Source organism: Ursus americanus, chromosome 25 (genome assembly GCF_024610735.1).
Source record: "Ursus americanus isolate L20-20 chromosome 25, mUrsAme1.1.p, whole genome shotgun sequence".
Lineage (NCBI taxonomy): Eukaryota > Metazoa > Chordata > Mammalia > Carnivora > Ursidae > Ursus > Ursus americanus.
Window position 1 is genome coordinate 10,721,583 of NC_142151.1, and position 21,850 is coordinate 10,743,432.

Sequence of the window (21,850 nt, forward strand, 5' to 3'; positions counted from 1 at the left end):
CCTACATCTCAATTATTTCAGGTTTGGGGAAGTTGTACTGTGTGCTTTTAAGTTTCCCCATTGATCCTCTTCTGTGCCTGAAGTTCCCAGACCTTCTTGGTTATACTGACTTACTTATTAATCCTTTCCAGTATCTCTGACAACTGGCTTGCCATGGCTTTCTGCTTATTATTTTTTTGAATATAGTTCCCCCAAAGGCAGCTTTAATTTGGTGTAAAATAGGTAGGTAATAACAGTTCATTACTGAGGGCTTTATTATGGCTTTGTGGGTCTGAACTTTGTGGGAAGTGAGATTTGGGGTTTTCCCTGGATTTTAGTGCTGTATTCCAACCCGAAAATGTAGACCTGGGCAATATATGGTTGAACTTCTTTGGGCAATAGTTGGGGTCTTTCTGGTGAGTTATAGTATATGAATTGCTCTATACAGGGTGTAGGGAAAATGCCTACTGCATAATTTATTTCTAAATACTTTTTACTCCCAATTGAAGAGTCAAATGGAGAAGTCATCTCCTAAATGTTGCTTAATAATTTGTATTCTAAGGGTTGCTCCTACCTGATGTGAGCTCTTTCCATGATTAAGCTGATGTGGAAAAAAGGGCTTCTAGGCTGGGTGAGAGGCTCTTTTCTGGCTCTTTCCATTTCCAGTGCCTTCTCCACATCAGCCATGACCTCTGAAAACATAATTATAATTCAAAAGAATTGCCTTACGAATTGTCTTTTGTGGTGTTGAAGACAGCAAGAGTGGCTGCGTGAGAGGCACAGAAGTTCTGGCTTGCTGCCCAGGTTCTTGTATTTTCAGAAAATAGAAGCACTTTCCCAGGTAGCCAATCCAGCCATCCAAGCACGACATACGTTCAGTGGAAGATTTGTGTTTTTCGACTGAGAACAATTCAATAATATATTAACTACTGAGGAGGTGGCATACTCTGAATGTCCTGCTCTAAGATACACTAGAATTTAATTTAAAACAGTTATCTTGACCATATAAATGAACTTCATCAAATTAGCTTTGGCTCTTCAGTCTGAAGGTTTTGGACTTCATTAATCATTCTTTGTTTTTTTCCAGATGAGGTCTGCTCCTAAATTTTTGTATGTATTTATCTTGCTAAGTTGGAAGAAATCCTTGGGAGATGCCACTCAGGTAGATGTTGTTATTGCTGATTCAAGGGTTGGTGCTCTTCTCAAGTGACACACTCCACCTAGGAGAACACACTCATTCTCATGACGTTAACTATCCTGTGTATACAGACAATTATTACATTGATATGTACCAGGCCTCTCATCGGAGATCTCCTATGTACAAGTACCTAATGGACACCCATTCAATCAATAATGAAATATTTGTGAGTACACACTATGCTAAGCACTGTTGTATATGTTTATTAGAGAGACATGGTCCTTGTTATCATTGCACTAAGAGTCTAGTGGGGCAGATAGATATTGAACAAGTAACAACAAATTCAGGGAATGTACAAGAGGAATAGCCATAGGTACTGAGAGAACGTGAGTTGAGGGGAGCTGGTCTAGCTCAAGGATGGGGTTTGGAGTAGACATTTCAGCCGACACGTTAAGGACACAGAGAGTTAGCTTGCCAGATGAAGAATGAAGAAAGCACGTTCTCAGCAAAGAGGAAGTGAATGTGTAAAGGCCCTGGAGTGAGTGATCTTTCCACTTGTGAAAGGAAGATCTGTCTGAATGGAGTATAGAGAGAAAGAAGCATCACAAGAACTGAGGCCGGAAGAATGAACAGGAACTAGGCATTGCTTATGTACATGGTAAAGGTTTTACACCTTATACTAAAAGGATTGTCTCAAAATTAGAGATAGATGACGATGCATGGACTGCATGGGTGACATATTGATTCATAAAAATAAATGTCAGAAGAAAATCAGTTTGGGGAAAAAGACAAGTGTTCAATTTGAGGTATATGAAACAACTAAGTGAGATATATCTGATCCAGTTCCGCCTATGCTTCCACTATGCTTAGACCATGTTTAAAGTCTAGCCTTTTCTTTATTTTTGCTTTAATTTTTTAAAAAAGACTTATTTATTTAGGAGAGAGGAGAGGGAGAGAGAACACAGAGACAGAGAGTCAGAGGAAGAGGGAGAAGCAGACTTCCCACTGAGCAGAGAGCCTGATGTGGGGCTTGATCCCAGCACCCTGAGATCCTGACCTGAGTCAAAAGCAGCCACTTAACCGACTGAGACACCCAGGTGCCCCTAACTTTTTCTTTAATCTGTAATGAAATATGTATCAGGATTTGATTTTTGTTTACATCTGTAGCTTTATTTTGTCTTCTTTTTCTGTAGGCACTTTGTTGCTCTCTTCTTTTCCTTGTATATCAAGCTTCTTGTAGTCCCTTATACACGGCCTGTTACTTTTAGGTAATATCTGGGTCTTCGTTCATGCTCACTTGTGTTTCCCAATGCCATAGCCCCACCCGAACTTGCAATAAGAAATTCCATCCCTGTCCAACTGGAAAGTATCTACTTGTATTTCAATAATCTATTATGTTAAAGCATAATTTCCTCTATGAATTTCGTCTACTCCCAGTGGAATTGATCATACTCTCCTTTCTATGCTCTTGGCTTCTAATAGAATATCAGATTTAATACATTATAGTAATGACTATAAATTTTGCCTCTTCTTTCTCCATCCCAGCACCTGGAGATTATGTCATGCCTGTTTGCTGTATAAATAAATAAAATATATAACTGTTATATGCCTCTGAGAAAAATCTATGTAACCATTCTCAAGTATACCTAAGAGAAGGAATAATTTTTATTCTAGAACTGATTAGATCTTCGACTTATTGCATTGCAGACTATTTCGACCTAAGTATTAATGTCTGTTAAGTAGGAAAAGCCTATTTTTTTATGCCAAAGCACAGAATCAGTCATCTGGTCTAGGTCACAGGATTTTAGCATGCTTACCTCCACTCTCCCAGATTGTGTTAAATAACCCTTATTTTTGCATAATAACTTAAGGAAATCAGAGAGTTTTAGCACCACAAGCAGCACCAAAAATTATCCAGTCCAGTCCTTTGCTGTATAGATAAGGAAGCATATTCACCTTTATAAACTGTCTATAGTGTTATGTGATCCAGGTTCTAAAATTGTCTTTTAAATATAGCTTGAATCAGAGAACAAAAATGAGGATCCTTAGGAATTCCATTGCATAAATTCCACTAAGGGAAAATTAGGAGCACTGGTAAGGATGGCCGGCACGGACTTCAGTACGTGGTCTGGAAGAAACTCTGCCTTTCTAAGGACAGGTTGAACATATTTCATCTCCTTTAACAAATTACTGGATGTTTATTTTATATAAACCACAGGAAATAAGCTCATTTAGGAAGAGACAACATTGTAGATATGGTAAAGAACAATGAATAAAATCCAGAAGACTTAGATTCAGGTTGTAACTTTACTTAGCTGTGTTTAGATAGTCAGCTACTATCTCTGAAGTTCAAAGTCCTTGTATATAGCAAAAGAAAGTAAGGAAAATGATACTTCACTACTTCTCTGGGTCACTCAAAAATGCAAATAAAATACTGTGTAATAAAATATCTTATAAGGCATAAAATGCTTTTAAGTATATAGTTTTATCAAAAAACTTTCTCCTCCTCTTCTTCCTCCAACTCCTCCTCCTCTACTGACTCCTCCTCTTCCTCCATCTCTTCATCCTCCTTTTTTCTCCAGTTGAGTATGTTCCATGAGGGCATGAACCATATTTGTCTTGTTTATTGTCAACACCTAACATAATGCCTATTTCATATAATGATTTCTTTCTCCATCTCCTTATCTCTTATCTATCATCTATCTATCTATCTATCTATCTATCTATCTATCTATCTCTATTTATCTATCATTTATCTATCCATTCATCCATTGATATACATACAGTATTTTCGTATATTTATATATACATTTCTATACATGTGTAAATATAGTCAAATATCTATATACATAATGATGTATATATACAAGGCATAATGCCGAATTGATAGAATAAGCTTGATCAATATATCTATACTATATAAGCTCATCTATACGTATGTGCACATTTATGTATACATGTGTATATAATATATATGCACATTAATTTCTACAAATTACTTAATACATCCATATATAACATACACACTTATACATATATTCATGTGTAAATCATATACATATTTATACATGCACATCTATATGAATATATACTTACGTATATTTTTTCAAACATCTTGTTAAAATTGCTTCAAGTTATTTTTAGAATATATGTACATAGTTTACCATCATGAAGAGAAGATATATCATTCTAAACTTCCTTTTAGAGGCTGAGTAATCTATATTTGGGTAAAAATTATGGTTATTAGGATAGCAATTTTTTCTTGTCCAATTCTCTATAACCCATATGTGTAGTTGTGAATTATGATTGGGACTTGGAAATCTGACCCCATCATTGAAAGCTACACAACCAGACAGAGATCAAATGTTTTGCACCTTGAACTCAGTTTCCATTCTTGTAAACATAGTCATTAGCTAGAAGCAGCTTAGAAAAAGATACCGATACTTATGTAAAAGTATATGGTTTAGAGCAAGGTAGTCCACATCTAGATAATGTTCCATAAACTGTTTGCCACCAGTCCACAGGGAGATAAGGACTTCGTGGCACATTGTCAACTAACTGTGTCACCAAATATACTGTATAGTTCTTTTGATATTTCTTCATAAGGAGACTTTCTTGATGAAGGAGCAGTATAGTGATTTACATTTTACCATGAGCCTCTCACCTTGTAAGGACTATAAGTAACACTGGTTTAGAAGAAATTTTCATATGCATTAAGTTACTATTATCCTCACAATATGCATTATACATAATATATAGTAGTAATAGTAATAATAATAGTAATAGTAATAATAATAGTAATAGTAATAATAATAGTAATAATAATAATAATAGTAATACTATAGCTATTACCCTCATTTCATAGAAGAAGGAACATACATTCATCCCATGTACAAAGATGTCTGAAGTCACCCTTAATTTTGAGCTACAGTATGAAAGGCACAACTATGACGTAATGTTTTGTGGTAGAGTTAACATGAGCACATTTGGGAAGTGGGCAACTCACCTGCTAAAATTGTGGCCAGTGTAGTTATCAAAATCGCCAGAAAGAAGATGACAGTGGTGATAATTTTAGAGATACAAAGTCTCTCTTTATTCCCTTTTGAGGGTCCTTGTGACTTTCCAGTAAGGTTCAAAGTGATAACATCTATAAAAAAATCAATCAGTTTTTAGTTACTAATACGTGAGTTTAGAATGTTGTAGGAACAAGGTCAGTATATACAAACTGATTATATTTCTATTTCCTAGCAGTGATCAATACAAATTAAATTATGCCATTTGTAGTAGCATAAAAATATTGAATACTTATGGATAAATCTGACAGAAGACATGCAAAACTTGTACACTGAAGACCAGAAAACATTGGTGAAGTAAATTACAGACATAAATACATGGAGAAAGATACAGTTTTCGTGAGTCAGAAGACAGAGTTTTGTGAAGATGTCAATGAAACTCAAATTAATGTATAGCTGCATCACAGTCCCAAACAAAATTCCCAGCAGGCACTTTTTTGGGGGGGAGGTAGAAATAGGCCAGCTGTTTCTAAGCATTTTAATGTATATCAATTTTATCTAATAAAGCTGTTTAAAATCATACAAAAATTAGTTATCTTTTATTCCCACAGTGTGGATCTTTATAAGATACTTTGGATAAATAGCTGAAAATAATATGACACAGATAGAAGAAAAGAAGAGCATGGAGATACCGACCCTCTCAGGAGGGTTAGCACTCAGAACTGATAGCAGCTGCCCATCAAATGTACATTTGTTTATTTACAAATAGCGCCTCAAGCCTGTCATACACGTGCTTCTTACCTGAAGACTGGGAATCTACTGAGGTCGTCAGTGTCGTGTCATCATCCATGTCTCCTTTTCAGCAAAGCGAAAATACAGATTGGTTGTAGGGAACACAGGGGATTCAAGATGTCTGCCCACCGTTGGATTTAATGTCAGTAATACGAAGACAGTCTAAAATGAGAATACAATGTCACAAAATCCTAAGTTGAGAATACCACATTAATATAAGAATTATGACAAATTGCCTCAGAAGTCTGACCAATAGTGTAACTCCTGCGCTTTTTCCACAGTGCCGTCCAGAAATCATTCTATCTCACTGCAGTGTGAGGAGCCACTGGAGGTGGTGAGAGACTCTAGAATGATTCTTCTGACTGTTGGGTTCCGTGGAAAGGAAGCGAGGTCCAGTAGTTTATGAAGCCAACAAACCGAGTCTTCATACTCACCCTGACCTACCAACATTTTTAGTTAATTTTGGCCAATATGGATCCCAGCCACGAGCCAAGTCTACAGGATTTGAGCATGAAATAGCAACTTAGATGGCAGTGGAAAGAACATCAATAGTCTTTAATAGTAATAATAAGAATAATAGGAACAATCATATCTCCTATTTATTGTGTGCTTGCTCTATGATAGGCCTCGTTCTGAGCTTTTAACTTGTATGATTCAATTTACGCTCATAATCACATGAAATAAGGGCTTATTATCATCATGAATTTACAGATGAGGCAAATTCCTTGAAGTAACAGAGAGGTAAAAAGCTTTTCCTTAAAGTAACATAGCCAGTCTGTGGCGGAACTTAGGTTTTAGTTGGCTCTGATCAGTTAACCGCTCCGCTCTATTGTTCTGTCTGTTCGGGACCTTGCCACGAGCCTTCTCATGTGCTGAACTCCTACTTCCAGATGTAGAAAGCAGACCTCAAGTGCAACAGCAACAGAAGAATTGTGCCTTTGGAATGGTGCTAAGATCACTCTAGTCATCTGGTACCCTTTGATGTAGGTGAGGAGGAATACACGATAGCCTGTATTTCAAAGTCCCTTCCTTGAGGGACAAACAGAAAGTAATGGGCTGACATTTTTTAAGGCTGAATTATAAGGTACAGAGTTCTTTCTAATTTTGCATGTTGATGTTTTTAATATATGAATGTTAATTTACATCTCCAAAAAACCAATTACTTCAGGAGCCATGAGTGTGTGTTAGGCAAACAGAGAGAGAGAGAGGGCAACAGAGACAAACAGAAACAGAGACAGAGAGAGAGAGATTGGGGAGACCGCTGGCTAGATTATTTTATTCACCTTTATCTGAAGCAAAAATTGTCCCCAAACTCTAAATGCTATTCAGAAACCATAAATTTTGCTAGCGTACCCGTTAGCTATTGCTGTATTTAATATTTTACAAACCATACCCCAAACCCTGGCTCACTCACCAGTCTGTGCTGTGTTGGCTCAGTCGTCCGGGTTGTCCGGTTGAGGCTGACACCAGCGTGGCTCTGCCTCAAACTGTGAGTCTGTGTCCTCGTCTCTTTGCTATCCTAGGGTCCAGGTGGCAGAGGCAGCAGCTACTCCAGAAGCTCTTCTCACGGAGATGTCAGAGGTGTGAGAGACTAAGCCCAACAACCCAGCGTATTTCAAGTCACTGGTTGACCTCAAAGTCAGGGAGTGGGGAAGTACACTCTACAACTAGTAGGAGGAATTGCAGAGAGTATATGTATCTACAAGGAGTGAAATCAAGGGCCAATGCGTCATAAGCCACAACTTGTTGCGGTCCCTCTTTAGGACTTCCGGTCAAATTTTGCCATTGCTCTTTTAAATTTATTTATTTATTTTTTGGGCTCAATCTCTTAGATCTTATTTGTTTTGTTTTGCTTTTTAAATTAAGAACTTTACCTGAGACTGCTGCTGTCTGCCTCTTCTTATTTTCCCTTATGGGCAACAGCATCGTTATACTAGGTCAGGTTGATCTTTTTTTTTTTTTTTTCCAAATGAGTTCCATATAAACTTTTCTTATTTCTCCTGTGTATTTTCACTTTCCTTTTTCCTTCACTCCTCTATTATGTTCTTTTCATAGCAGATGGTTCTGCTATATTTTCAAAAAGAAATGTTGCAGATACAGTAACCTAACTGCAAGGATCAAGTTGTATGACAATACAAAACTAATACACACCAGTAGTCATGATTCTACAGATGAGAGGCTGTGTTTCAACCACTGTATTTTAGAAATGAGGAAAATGAGTCAAGTGTAAATGAGTAAATTATTCAAGGTACTCAGCTGATTATTATAAGGGCTTCTGATTCGGTTTGCCAATTCATTTTCTCTCCACCATCTATGTCCAACTTTGCAGATAAATTTGCTTGGGATTTGAAAGCCTGTTCCCAACTTTCATAAGACATTCAAACCAGAGACTGAGGACTAGTATTCAAATTGTTTAATTCTTTTACCCGCAAATAATATTGGTTGCAATTATACATAAAAATCCCTCTAATTTTTTTATTTCTCTCCTGCCCCAATTTTACAAAATATTTTACTCCCTTATTATCTCTCAACCAGACATTCATGACAGCGTCTAACTAATTACTTCTCCGCCAGGCCAATCTCTTCCTTGTCTTTCAATCCAACATTCATATTACCGTCAAAATCTTTTTTTCTAGATCACAAATCTAATCATAAATCTCATTGCCTAATTTTTGTCAATTCTGCTCTATCACCTCCAAAATAAAAATTAAGCGCCTTAGAATGATCCTTAGCAATTCAAATGTCAAATTATATTATCTGGGTCATCTCTTTTCCTTCTTTTCTTCAGTGGACTTTACATCGTTTTCCAAACACATATTCATTCACTCTGTTGCCTTCACTCAAGCTCTTACCTTTACCTGATGGGCCCTCCTACAATTGTCTACTCAGCTCAAGAGTTGCCTCTATTGAAAACGAATTTACAATCAAACAAACAAATTTATGATTACAAATCAATTTACAATACAAACAAACAAACGGCTACTCTCTTCAATCTTTTGGCAGAGTTAGCAAACTTCCCCATCAATCTTATGCTGCCATTTTGGTTCTGTATAACTGTATTCTAGAACATGCTATATTAAATTGTATTTATTTGTTCATATCTATCTTTTCTAAGGGACTATAAGCTCCAGGATGGAAGGGAATCTATTTATTCATCTTTGTATCACCACACGGTGATTGACCCAAAGCAAAATGCTAAAACCAATGTCTGATAAATGAATAAATAAATGTTCTAGATCCTTCTTACAGAGTCTAGATCAGCATGGTTGGACTCATCTACACTTTCTAAAAACAAATTTCTTTTCACTAATTACAAAACAAGCATTTGTTCGTCTCTATCCTGTTGGTTTCTGGTTTTATTTCCTAGCCACTTTCCCTAGCTCAGCTAAGTTACTGACAGTATTTCCCCAGGAGACAAAAATAGTATGACTCTCATTAAACAATTGCAGTCAAACTAACATGATTTTTCTTTTCCCCTCTTGCTTATAGTTTTTCACATGGGCACCTGAGTCTTCCATTTATCTGTTGCTTGCTGCCATCTCCCAAATTGTATTTCTTTACGAAGAACCAGAAAATCATCTTTTGTTAAATAAATTATGACAAGAAATACTTTATAATTGACAGATCACAAGCTTAATTGTGTCACTGAATTATCACACAATATCCAATTATATGCATTTTGAAATTCTCCCTTATTTATTTTTTACTTTGAAACTGTTTGCTAAATAGTCTCTAAGCTCATTCATTCAACTCAGACTTTCCATAATGATCACTCTAACAGAAAACAGAGCAGAAAATTCTCTTAAAGAACTTTTTCTTTCAAGTTCTTTCCTTGCCTTGGGGGACCTCGTACTCAGAAATTTTCTCTGTAGTCCTTCCAGCTCTGTTTACATTACATCTAGTTCATTGATATCCTTGTAGGAATTCAATACCTACTAGGGATGTTTCAGAGCACTAACCCTACAAACACAAGATGACTAACCCTGGGAAACGATGTTAGCTCCCCAGGTTAACTCCCCATGTTCCCTGTCCTCTGTAGGATCTAGGCCTGAAGCAACAATAAGCCATGACTCATATTTTCATCCCTAAAAGGGAATGGAAGGGGTTGAGAACCTAACTAGCAGAGCCTGAAAATTTTCAAACCTAACCATGGGTCTGTGTCTATGAAGAAAAAAGAAAAAGCAAAAACATAGTCACATAATAAAAAAAACAAAGCCAAATGCATGGGTGAGAAATGGGGAGACATAAGGAACTGGCCAAACTGAAAGTACCACACAAGGCTAAAGCATAAACCTTCCATCTCTTCCATCCTTTTGGGAATGTCATTTTCCCTTCTATTTATTCACATTCTAATCTGCCTTCGGAATAGTTATCCCGTCTCAGTGTGTTGATAGAACTTATTTGGAACTCTTCATACATACATTTTTTACTAATTATATTTTTATATGAGTAGCCTCCTTTCTTTTATGAAATAAATATTGTTTGAAAGAATCAGCATGTCAAATCTTTCATGATAAAGTGTTTTAGTACATGTCAAAGGAAAGGAAAGACCAGAGTTCCTCAAATTCTTGTTCACTGTCCTCTTCCTCTTATAGTTAACCATAAATGTACTAGTTGTTGAAGATGAGAAGTATGTTATAAAATATTAGAAGAGATAGTTTTGCCACTTCTATTACATCTCTTTTCATATTTTCAAAAATAACCCATGCTTTTCTCACTATGCCCAATCACTGCTATTTGAGATTTCTTTTTTGTTCATGGAAAAAAAAAACAATGCCATTTATTTTAATATTTCTAATTTATGAGATTAATTTCTTAATTCTATGTGGGAATTAAATTCATTAGTGTTGAATATAAAAACTCTAGTCAAGACCAGAAATATTTTTGAGTCCACACCACTTAATACTGTACTAGGTGCTGTCATTTTTTTTTTTTAAGGCAAGAGGTACTGAAATATACATTGTAAAGTAAGTTCTTGAACCTCAAGGGATTTATGAACCATTGCGAAAGTCTGGAAGTGTGGGTGAGTGAATGCATATTTGTGTGTCTGTTTGTATACTCCTCTGTGCCATCCTTTCACCAAACCCTTAGAGAACTTCACATAAGAAATCTTTGTCAGTTGTCGGTAGCCTTAGGACCTGGATTTATCTCATCAGTCATCCCTATGTGCATTTATTTTTAAATTTGTCTTTCTGTTTACCCTCTTTAATGTCATAGTAAGGCCCTGTACTCCACTTTGTTCCCATTAAGACACATCCCATCACATATTTATACTAGGAGACAGATAAATGTAGGATAACTTCCAGGCATTTGACTTGGATCACCGGAAGGATATGGTGTTCTGGGTATTTATGTGTCATTATCTTGGATGTACAGCAACTGAACCACTCTTCTTTGCTGAGGCTGTTCTTTGCCACATAAGTCCAGATGGCAGGCAAAGCCTTCTCCACAATAGAAGCTAAAAAATCTTTTCACTTGCCCAGCTTCCCCTGGAACTGAGGATGCTGAGGGGCATGTGGGCTACACCCGGTTAGAAGCACCCTAGTCAAATCTTGAGTAGAGAGCTATTTATGCTCAGAAGCATTGGAAGTGGGAAAGTCAGTCTGGGGCAGGGGTGGGATAATAACATCAGCAGTATTTAGATTGCAGCGTGTTCCTGGAGTCAAAAGTGGTGCCAACAGTTTCTGCTTGCTGCAGCTAAGATCGGAAACACAGAATGAACATATTTAGTTGAATAATAGAATTAGTTCATTTTGGAGCACATTGATATTAAAGTTCCTCTAAACGTCTATGTAAAGTTGTCTAGTAGCCATTGGTATACAAAAGTCCAGATTTTAGGGAAGAGATATAATTAAAGCTAAAGGCTTGAAATTGTCAGTATGTATGAGTCAGTATGTATGAGTCAGTAGAAAGCATAGCTGACTTTGGAACAACATGTTGCAGCTGTGTGGGTTATATGTGGAATTGTTTTTGATAAATACAGTACAATACTGTATTTATGTGTTTTCTCTTTCTTATGATTTTCTTAATAACATTTTCTTTTCTCTAGCTTGCTTAATTGTGAGAATACAGTATGTAATAAATATACAAAATATGTGTTATTCGACTGTTTATGTTTATCAGTAAGGCTTTTGGTCAACAGTTGGCTAGTAGGGTAGTTGAGTTTGGGGGGAGTCAAAAGTAAATTGGATTTTTGACTGTGCGGTGGGTCAGTACCCTTGACCCCACTGTCTAAGGGTCAATCATACATACAAATAGTGTATGGAGTACGAATATATATGAAGTAGGGATAAAATTTTTATATAGGAGTATCGTATTATTCATGTTATTTTTAATTAACCCTTTCTTCAAAAACTTTGCTTCATTCTTAAAAGAAAATTCTTTATACACTTTCCCTAGTATGTTGCAAATAAATCTGCTACGAAGAGCAAATATTTTATTATTACACTTGCATTTGTGGGTGCTGTGAATTCTTTCAAAACAATAGCATATAATGAAAGTTTAATCCTCACTGACAAAAGTCAATAACCACTTTGCAATATAACAAGTATAACATCTTCATTTTGATAGAATATTTGTAATTTTGCATCTATAACAAAAGTTATATATTTACTTATTAATGTAAAATTAATTATTTGTACCTATGAAAATTTTCTAACCTTAACTTTTTTTTTTTTTTAAGATTTTATTTATTTATTTGACAGAGAGACAGCCAGCCAGAGAGGGAACACAGCAGGGGAGTGGGAGAGGAAGAAGCAGGCTCCCAGTGGAGGAGCCTGATGTGGGACTCGATCCCGGAACACCAGGACCACCCCCTGAGCTGAAGGCAGACGCTTAACGACTGCGCCACCCAGGCGCCCCCTAACCTTAACTTTTACATTTAAGAATCAACATATATATAAATAAATGTCTCACGTGCAATTTTGTAAAGGTAAGATCTACTGCACCATGTTTCAAACCTCCTATATAGAATGTGAAATAATTTATTTTTTTCTTTTAGCCTCAAATTATTTTTATGAATACTAAATGTTTCACTTTTCTTTAACTCAGCATTAAGACATTTGATGTGTGGAGAGCTATTTGCTAATTCACTGCCACTAGATTGCTTCATTGATATAGTTGAAAACAGACAAAAATCCAGTTTAATTTTTATTTATTTATTTTTTTAAAAGATTTTATTTATCTAGCTATCTATCCATCATCTATCTATCATTTATTTATTTTGGCGGGGGGGCAGGGACAGAGAGTGGGCACGAGCCTGCAAGCTGGAGGAAGGGCAGTGGGAGAGGGAGAGAATCCCAAGCAGACTCCGCATTGAGCGCAAGCCCAACAAGGGGCTCAATCTCACAACCCTGAGATCATGACCTGAGCCAAAAGCCAGAGTCAGACCCTTAAGTGACTGAGCCACCCAGGCGCCCCTAATTTTTATTTTTAGGGGGTTTATTTTCTCATTACCAAAGTACACTAGAAGATGTTACCTCTTCAGTACAGGTGCTGTGTATTCCTTACTTGATAGCATTGACCTCTGGGTAATCCAGGATCCAATCTTCTATTTTTGTGATTGGAGATGCAAGAATGGGGCATGTGAATTCTGAATCATTGTGAAAGGGGGAGGTGTTGTCTACACATGGGAGTTTGTGTCAGCTGGCATCATTCTACCAGATAATTCATACTGATGGAAAAGAAGATACAGACATATGTGTCCTTCATGAAAAAATAACCAGAATTTTTGTCCTTCTTGCTATTTCCATCACCCTGAGCTTCTTTATACCTTGACTCTGGGCTAATGCTATAGCAGATGAGTGTCTTTTTCTTTCCCAGAAGCTATTTTCACCAATATCTTTGTGTCCCCAAATTCAGGCACCGATCTGCATCTTGGAGGGACAGGCTAGAGTTAAGATTCTGCTCCAGTGGGGGACTTCCTTTACTGTTGCAGTTTTCCTTTGTTACCCCATTTCTGTTTTTTCCTGAGGGGAGCAGATGCTTGGCCATGGATCACAATTTCTCACCTTCTCTGGAATAATTGCTCTTTTTTTTTTTTTAAGATTTTTAATTTATTTGACAGAGAGAGACACAGCGAGAGAGGGAACACAAGCAGGGGGAGTGGGAGAGGGAGAAGCAGGCTTCCCTCTGAGCAGGGAGCCTGATGCAGGGCTTGATCCCAGGATCCTGGGATCATGACCTGAGCCGAAGGCAGATGCTTAATGACTGAGCCACCCAGGCACCCCAGGAATAATTCCTCTTCTAATCCAGACCTAGGCAAATACCACAGCCCCTTCCTTTTTGAATATTATGGCTATGTCTTTTTTAATTAACAGAAAAGTGAGAGGCCCAGCTGGAGTATATAGGTTTACATTGAGAAGTGGTAAATAATATTAGAGGGGGAAGATGGTCCAGGTGGTGATAGGGTTTCCAGAACAGTGAGAAGAGTCTTACATCTGCATTTTTTCTTTTTTTCCTGTTGTGAGTTTTGTTTTATTTCTTCCATCTTCCTGTTTTCCAAAAAGGAAAGAACTTTGAGGTCAAAGTGTGGCATGTAACCCCAAACCTAAAAAAAATTGTCAAAGTTTCAGAAAAATATAACTTGTTTTCCCGTGCACAGTTGATCCTCACAAAGCTTCTGTGTTTTATAGGTAGAACATATTTCATGATACATTTTATAGATCAGGAATCAAAAGATTAAGCTACTTGCTATGACACAGCTAAACATAGGTTGTCTGATTCCAAAACTCATGGTTTTTTTCCTATTGCATTTCTCTTCAAAAGCCAAATTCCCTTTTGAATGTTTTGTATTTCCTTGGGGAAAAAAGTCTCTGATTCAAAAGTTACAACCTGGTGACCTATGGATGGGATTCAGTCTTTATAACTTCCTTTGTGTAAACAGTGTTTAAAAAAAAAAACACATTTTGCCTCATTAGATGACATTTGAAAGTCAAGAGCTGATACACAAAAAGCTAGGTTTCCCAAAATACTGGAATATTAGTATCATTAGGCCTATAATCATTTTTAGCAACAAACTCTGTGGGAGCCGAGGGCAAGAACAGGAGATGACAAGGGTTCTCAAACTTGAATACATTAGAAACACACATGCCTGGGTCCCATTTGTGACCAACTCCATTGTAATCTTTGAATGGAGGCTTTGCCATAGTAGATTGTATGAGCAAGCACTAACATGGGATATGTGTTGGGGTACATGGTGGGGTACATGCTCTTTGGTTTACCACTAAACCAGTCCTCACTTAACCTTCCACTCTCACATGACCTCCTGACCTTTGTAGAAGTTTAAGTTGTCAATTCCGTATTATCACATTCTGAACTCATAACTCATCTGGCGATTTGAGCTTCTGTGTTCAATAATCAAAACTCACTGGTTTTAGTTTTACTTTTACTCAGAAGATTGTGTCATTCTCTTTCAAATGAAGGGTGTCAAATTGGAAATAATCAATGCATAGTCTAAGAGTCTAAGAATGATAATACATGGACCTTTTTATGATAATTCTCTTTCCGATAGGAGCTGCAGAGAAGTGTTTTCTGTTTGTTTTTTGGTTTTGGGGATGATTGCCAACATGAAACCTGGTTATAGCTTGTTTCCAGAATGTACCAATTACACAGAAAACTCAGGAGAATGCTATCTCATTTTTATGATATTATTTATTTTATACTTTCCATCTTCCATGAAATTCTTCCAGAACACCAAAGTCTGTACTGTATGATCACTACTTCCTACTCCTCTCCATACTGTTTTGGAAAACCAGGTTTATTTTATGTTGATGTCAGGAAGGCAAGTCATCGTAAAGACAAATAGTTCTATTCCATTTTATTTCAGAATATTGATGGGCTCTGCAATGTGAAGTCCTCGGATGTTAATGCTTTAGGGTGAGACCTCTGTGGTGCAGCTCACATTCAATCATTCTCTGAATTAAAGGGTGGATAATATTAAGTTAATGTGCAGATCTGAGGTGAGGGCTTTTCAGACTGAGCATTCTCTGAGAAGGTAGGTCTACTATTGACTGAACAGTCCTCTATGAAAGGAGAAGCTGTCTCTCTCAGCATTTCCCCTTTTGCCCCCCAAGAACAGGGACTTTCCAGAGAAACTGGCAGTTTCTGTCTTTCATGCAAGAAGTGAATTAGAAGTTTATGTTTTTCAATGTTTATGTAATTTTCAGTATTCAGCTACTGAAATTAGAAATCCATCCCTTTCAACATTTTAACCCATCCTATCATTTCCTCTCATTTTGAGTCAACTCTCTGGCTTAATAGAAATAAGGACATTTGCTTCAGAGATCCTTAAGTTCTTGCTACTCTATCTTATTGCTCCAAGATTAGATAATTGGATCAGTCTAAAAGGACATTATTTTATTTCTTGAATAAAAGAGGAACTGGTTATAATCAATATGCCAATATAATTTGTAAAATTTGGAGGAAGGGTCTTTATTTTATTATACATAAGATGGATGCAGAGTTGTTTCTCAAGTTATGTGCTATGATCCGAATGTTAGCAGTCCCCAAAATTTGTATGTTGAAATCCTACCCCCAGTGTGATGATATCAGAAAGTAGGGGCTTTGGGAGGTGATTAGTTCTTGAGGGTGGGGCCCTCATGAGTGGAATTAGTGCCTCGTAAAAGGGACCCACACAGCTCCTGGCCCTTTCTACCATGTATGGATACATGTGGAAGTCCACAGCCTGGAGAAGGGTCCACACTTGCCTATGCTGGCACTCTGATCTGGACTTCCAGCCTCCAGAACTATGAGAAATACATTTCACTCAGACTGTGGTATTTTGTTAACAACAGCCCTAACTGACTAAGACACCATGTCCTGAGAATCTTCTGTGTTCCAGAGAGATGTTTCAAGACCACCATGGGAAGAGAGTAAGGAGGAGGAGAAGCCACACCTGGGACATCTTGCAATCTGTACCCACTTAAATCAAAGCACTTCTGTTTTTTATGTGTTATACTTATTGGTATTGCATGTGGGATTTTTGTCTCTAAACAGGATTCTATTACTTAAAAAGTTTGAATACCACTGAATCAGAGGGGAATTCTAGAGGTACGAGAGGTGAAAAAAATGGATTAAGTAAAATTTCAATTGAATTAACTACATTCTTATATCAGGCAGGGTCTAAGCAGAGGAGTGGAACCCACAATAAATTGAACTGGGAAAATTTAATATAAAAATATTAATAGAGAATTACAGTTATAGGGTGTTGGTTAAAAGGAGGTAAAGAAAACTGTAAAGAATACAATATCCGACACAGGAAGCAGCCAGCCACCCACTAGCACTTGGGCTGAGAGAGAACACTGAAGGAAGAGCCCCCCTCCAATGCCACACTGCAGATTAAAATCCTGACCTCAGCAGAGGACACCAGCATGGCTCACCAGATGACTGAAACAGTAGGTGAGGTGTCACGTCAGCAGGAATCTGCAAATCTGCCCTCTGGAGTGCTGGGGAAAGGGTCCACAGGAAGGCACTACAATCAGGAGTTCACTTCAGAGCCACCAGAGCACATAGGAGGGGAAGCCCATCATCAGAGTTGCCCTGCTGGCACCACTCAATGATGAAGGCACCTGAAATGGTGTCATCAAAAGTTTCCCAGGGGCAGGTGCTACATGCAGCTGGCCTTTGGGTACTGAAGAGAACCCAACTGTGCAACAGCCTGGTGAACAAAGTACGCTGGAACCAGGAAGAGAAACCTCTTCCTCTTACAGAGCTCCTCCGGTGCCCTCAACTGACAAAACTTAACTCTGCACCAGCTGGCGTGGCAGAAATATTTACAGTCCATCTCCATGATAACAGAGCAGGTAGGGAATGGTAGATCTGGGGTGAAGAGGCAATAAATTGGTAATCAATTGCTAGGCCAATTATTCATGTGAACTTCTAGGACTCTTCTAATGGAAACTTGAGATAAAACTGAATCCTTTGAACTCATAGAATTGCTGCCTAGACCCCAAAGAAAGGAGAGTTGGAGACTTAACTGGTGTTTCCAAGTCCCTTAAGAATGAAGATATTTACTTCATTCACTCATTTATTAATTAATTCATTCAAATGCCTACTCTGTTCATAGCATTGGGTTTAGTAGTACAGGAGAGGCAGAATATGTAATTCCTCGGGGGACAGGAAGTGCTGCATGTAAAATAAGGCTCTTGGGATTCAGTAACCTACTCTCAAATTACTCTGGAAGATACTTGGGTATGAATCCAAATCCAGACATCTACTAAGAGAAGAAATATCCTGGAGTTGCCTTGAAAACAATAAATAAAACAAACAAAAATATATTTATTTCTACCAAAATTTATTTTAAAAGTTTTTGAGTTGATTTATAAAAATATATACCCTTAAAGAAATATTCATTCATTAACAGGATCAAAGAAAGGGAGACAACTTAATATATTGCCATAAAACTAGGCAAAATCTGTTATTATTTAATATTGAATCTAACTCTGAGCTTTCTGATAGCCAGAACTAACTTTGAGATTTGAGGTAGTAAAAGTGAGAGGAAAGCATGATTATTTATATCATTTTCACTATTAAAATTATGGAACATATCAATTCCTTAGGGGTTGTGAAATTCTTTTTTCTTTTTTTTTTTTAAAGATTTTATTTATTTATTCGACAGAGATAGAGACAGCCAGCGAGAGAAGGAACACAAGCAGGAGGAGTGGGACAGGAAGAAGCAGGCTCATAGCGGAAGAGCCTGATGTGGGGCTCGATCCCATAACGCCAGGATCACGCCCTGAGCCAAAGGCAGACGCTCAACCGCTGTGCCACCCAGGCGCCCCGTGAAATTATTTTTTCTAATACTCAAAAGAGTATCTCTTACATGATCTTTTCTGTATCGAGTTATATTAGATCATGAGCAAACTTTTATTTGGTTGACACACTGTTGCCAAAACATAGGCGGTTCCTTCAGGACAAAAAGAATTAATGATTGATGTTGTTAATATTTCTAGGCTAAGACATATGTGTGATGTTCATGATCAAGTTTATGTAATACTGGTCCAAAGCAGACTTCATATCATGGACAGCTAGGGTACTTGGTTTATGACCACAGGATTTTTGTCACACAGGAGGTTTAAATAGAAAATACCAATACTAATTTTGAAGGTCCAACCAAGTTCGCCACACTCCCCACAGCTCTCATCTTCACTCAACTAACTTTCCTATCTGGCGCTTAGGTGCAATATAACTGAGTAGTTAAGCATGGACTCTGAAATTAGATTACCTGCGGTTAAATTTCCACTCTGCAACTTGCTGGATGTGAGATTGTGTAAAATTTACTTCGATTCTCCAGAAGGATAGGTTTCTCCATCTTTAAAATGAGAATCATAACTGTGTCTACCTAGCAGCCCTTTTTTTTTTTTTAAAGATTTATTTATTTTTTTGAGAGAGAGAGTTGGGGGGTGTAGGGAAAGAGGGAGAGAGAGAGAGACTTTCAAGCAGATTCTACGCTGAGCATGGAGCCCAATGTGGGGCTCCATCTCACAACCTTGATATTATGACCTGAGCGGAAATCAAGAGCCAGACACTTAACCGACGGAGCCACCCACGTGCCCCTACCTAGCAGCTTTTTGATGAGGTTCAAGTATATTTAAAATTCTTAAAGCATGTTAGAACTATGTTCAACAAACAGTACCAACTATTGAAGTGGTGACTTTTTAGTATTCAAGTTGGGGACCCAAGAGAGTGAGCCATTTAAAGTAAATTTGGGATTATTTTGCATGGCTACTTTCTATTTGTTCAATTTACATCACAGATCCCATTCATTTCAACTCTTCTAAGCATCCTGATGAAATTAATTTCTAATTCTTATCTCTGTAGTCATTTTTTTTTCACAGAAGCATCTGATTTTTAATATTCATGTTGATCTTGTAGGCCCTGATTTTTTTTTTTCCTTTTTCCCCCAACTGTTATATTTCAGATTGACTGTCCTGGTTCTGCTGCCACTGTTCCTATCAAACAGTCTGTGCCAGTTTAATAGTTCACTTCTATATTTAGAGTGGGGTGGTATGATTCTCTGGTTAACAGAAACTGCAAAAATGAGATGTGTTAATACTGATTTACTTATATGTTTCCTGTCCCCCCGCCCCCAAATTTAAAGCTAATATAACTCTTTGATTGGGCTGTACAAGGAATCAGATGCATTGTGGGGATGAACAAGAGGTGATCTAATGATTCCTTGTGAATCTTCACAGAGCTCGGCTTTCAGTTTCTGGGTACAGGTTTTGTTCCAGAGATGTCTGTAGATGGCTTGCCTGGCTGCAGGGACCTTAAAACTTCCATTCAGTCCCCTCCCACCCTCATTCCCTAGGAAGTGCACCCACACTTCCCTCCTGTTATTCCTGAGAATCATGGGAGAACACAAGGTGTCGCTAAGCTCTGAAGACCGGTCAGCTCAGACTTTTATGCTCTCACCTCCATATCAATTTGCCTCTGCTGTGGTCAGGGTTTTCTCTCATTCCTGTCGTTTTCTGTATGGTGTTTACTAATTGCACTTTTTTTCTTTTTCCTTTCTTTTTTTTTTTTTTTAAAGATTTTATTTATTTATTCGACAGAGAGAGACAGCCAGTGAGAGAGGGAACACAAGCAGGGGGAGTGGGAGAGGAAGAAGCAGGCTCCCAGCAGAAGAGCCTGATGTGGGGCTCGATTCCATAACGCCAGGATCACGCCCTGAGCCGAAGGCAGACGCTTAACCGCTGTGCCACCCAGGCACCCCTCTTTTTCCTTTCTTATGAGTAAGCTGTAGTAGGTCAGTTACTGACGTTAACAGCTGCTGTCAATATCTCAGAAGACCATGGAAAAAGGGGCAGTTTTCTGAGGTCTTCCTAAGAACACGTTTGTTTAATGGCTCCATCTGCTGGAGAGAGTCCAAACTGCTTGTTTTTGTTATCAGATACAATGTCAGAGACAAACTAGAAAATTTCCTAGTTAGAGCTGCACATTTTTCAGGGAATTTGGCCTAAAGATGAAATTACTGTTAGCAGCATTGTGAGGGACTGAAGAGAGGGAAGTTTTGTATTTTCAGCATCTCAAAATGTCTTCTGTTAAAGTGAGGTCCACCGATTGGGAAGGATTGAGATCTTGAGAGATGAAATGGGGACATATGGGAAGATTCTAATCAAGCAGGGACATGGAACCCTAAATTCTATTGAGTCTTTTTTGACAGTAAATGCAACCCTTCCACTCCCATCTGAGGAGGTTAACCTTGCTTTGCTTGAAGCACCTGTAATGTCATCCCGTAAGTAGATGGGATCTAGGTCAAGTGAACAGAAGTCTAACCTGAATTCTATAAATAAGAGATCATGTCCCTTCAATCAGTTTCCTGACTTGAGCCATTTTACAGACCCAGAATCTCTTTAATTAAAAGTGGGGGACAAGTGTTTGAGAAAGAACTCTATTAAACAGAAAAAAAAAAGTATATAGTTCATCTTTTCCCCACGCTTCCCCAAAAAGACCTATGACCATTAACCTGGATGACTATGCATTGAGGAAAGAGAAACAATCAGACTTTAGAGGAGTTGCTGGGGAGTGGCTCTGAATGGACACTAATTTCAGGAGTCCCAAACCAACATTGTATTATACCGATCCGAGTAGGGGCATAAGGAGGTCAAACGATGAATGAAGTTGTGGCTTAGGTGTGCCTCACAGGTCTGTCTCCTTTCTTCATCCATCCAAGACTTCTCCCTGGGAAGACCTACAGCTAGGCATGTGGATGCCAGTAGCTTCTATCTCCCGAAGACTATAATCCAAGAGCTCCCGGATATATATGTAAAAAAAAAAAAAATGGATTTCCAAATTTGAGAGGAGAAAGAAAATAAGAAGGGGTCATTTCCAAAATATCTGAAGCAAGATTACCAAAAGAATTATTCTAGGACCACCACAGAATCATTTGCTAGATTGTACCCTAGAATCACGTGAGCAGGAAACACCC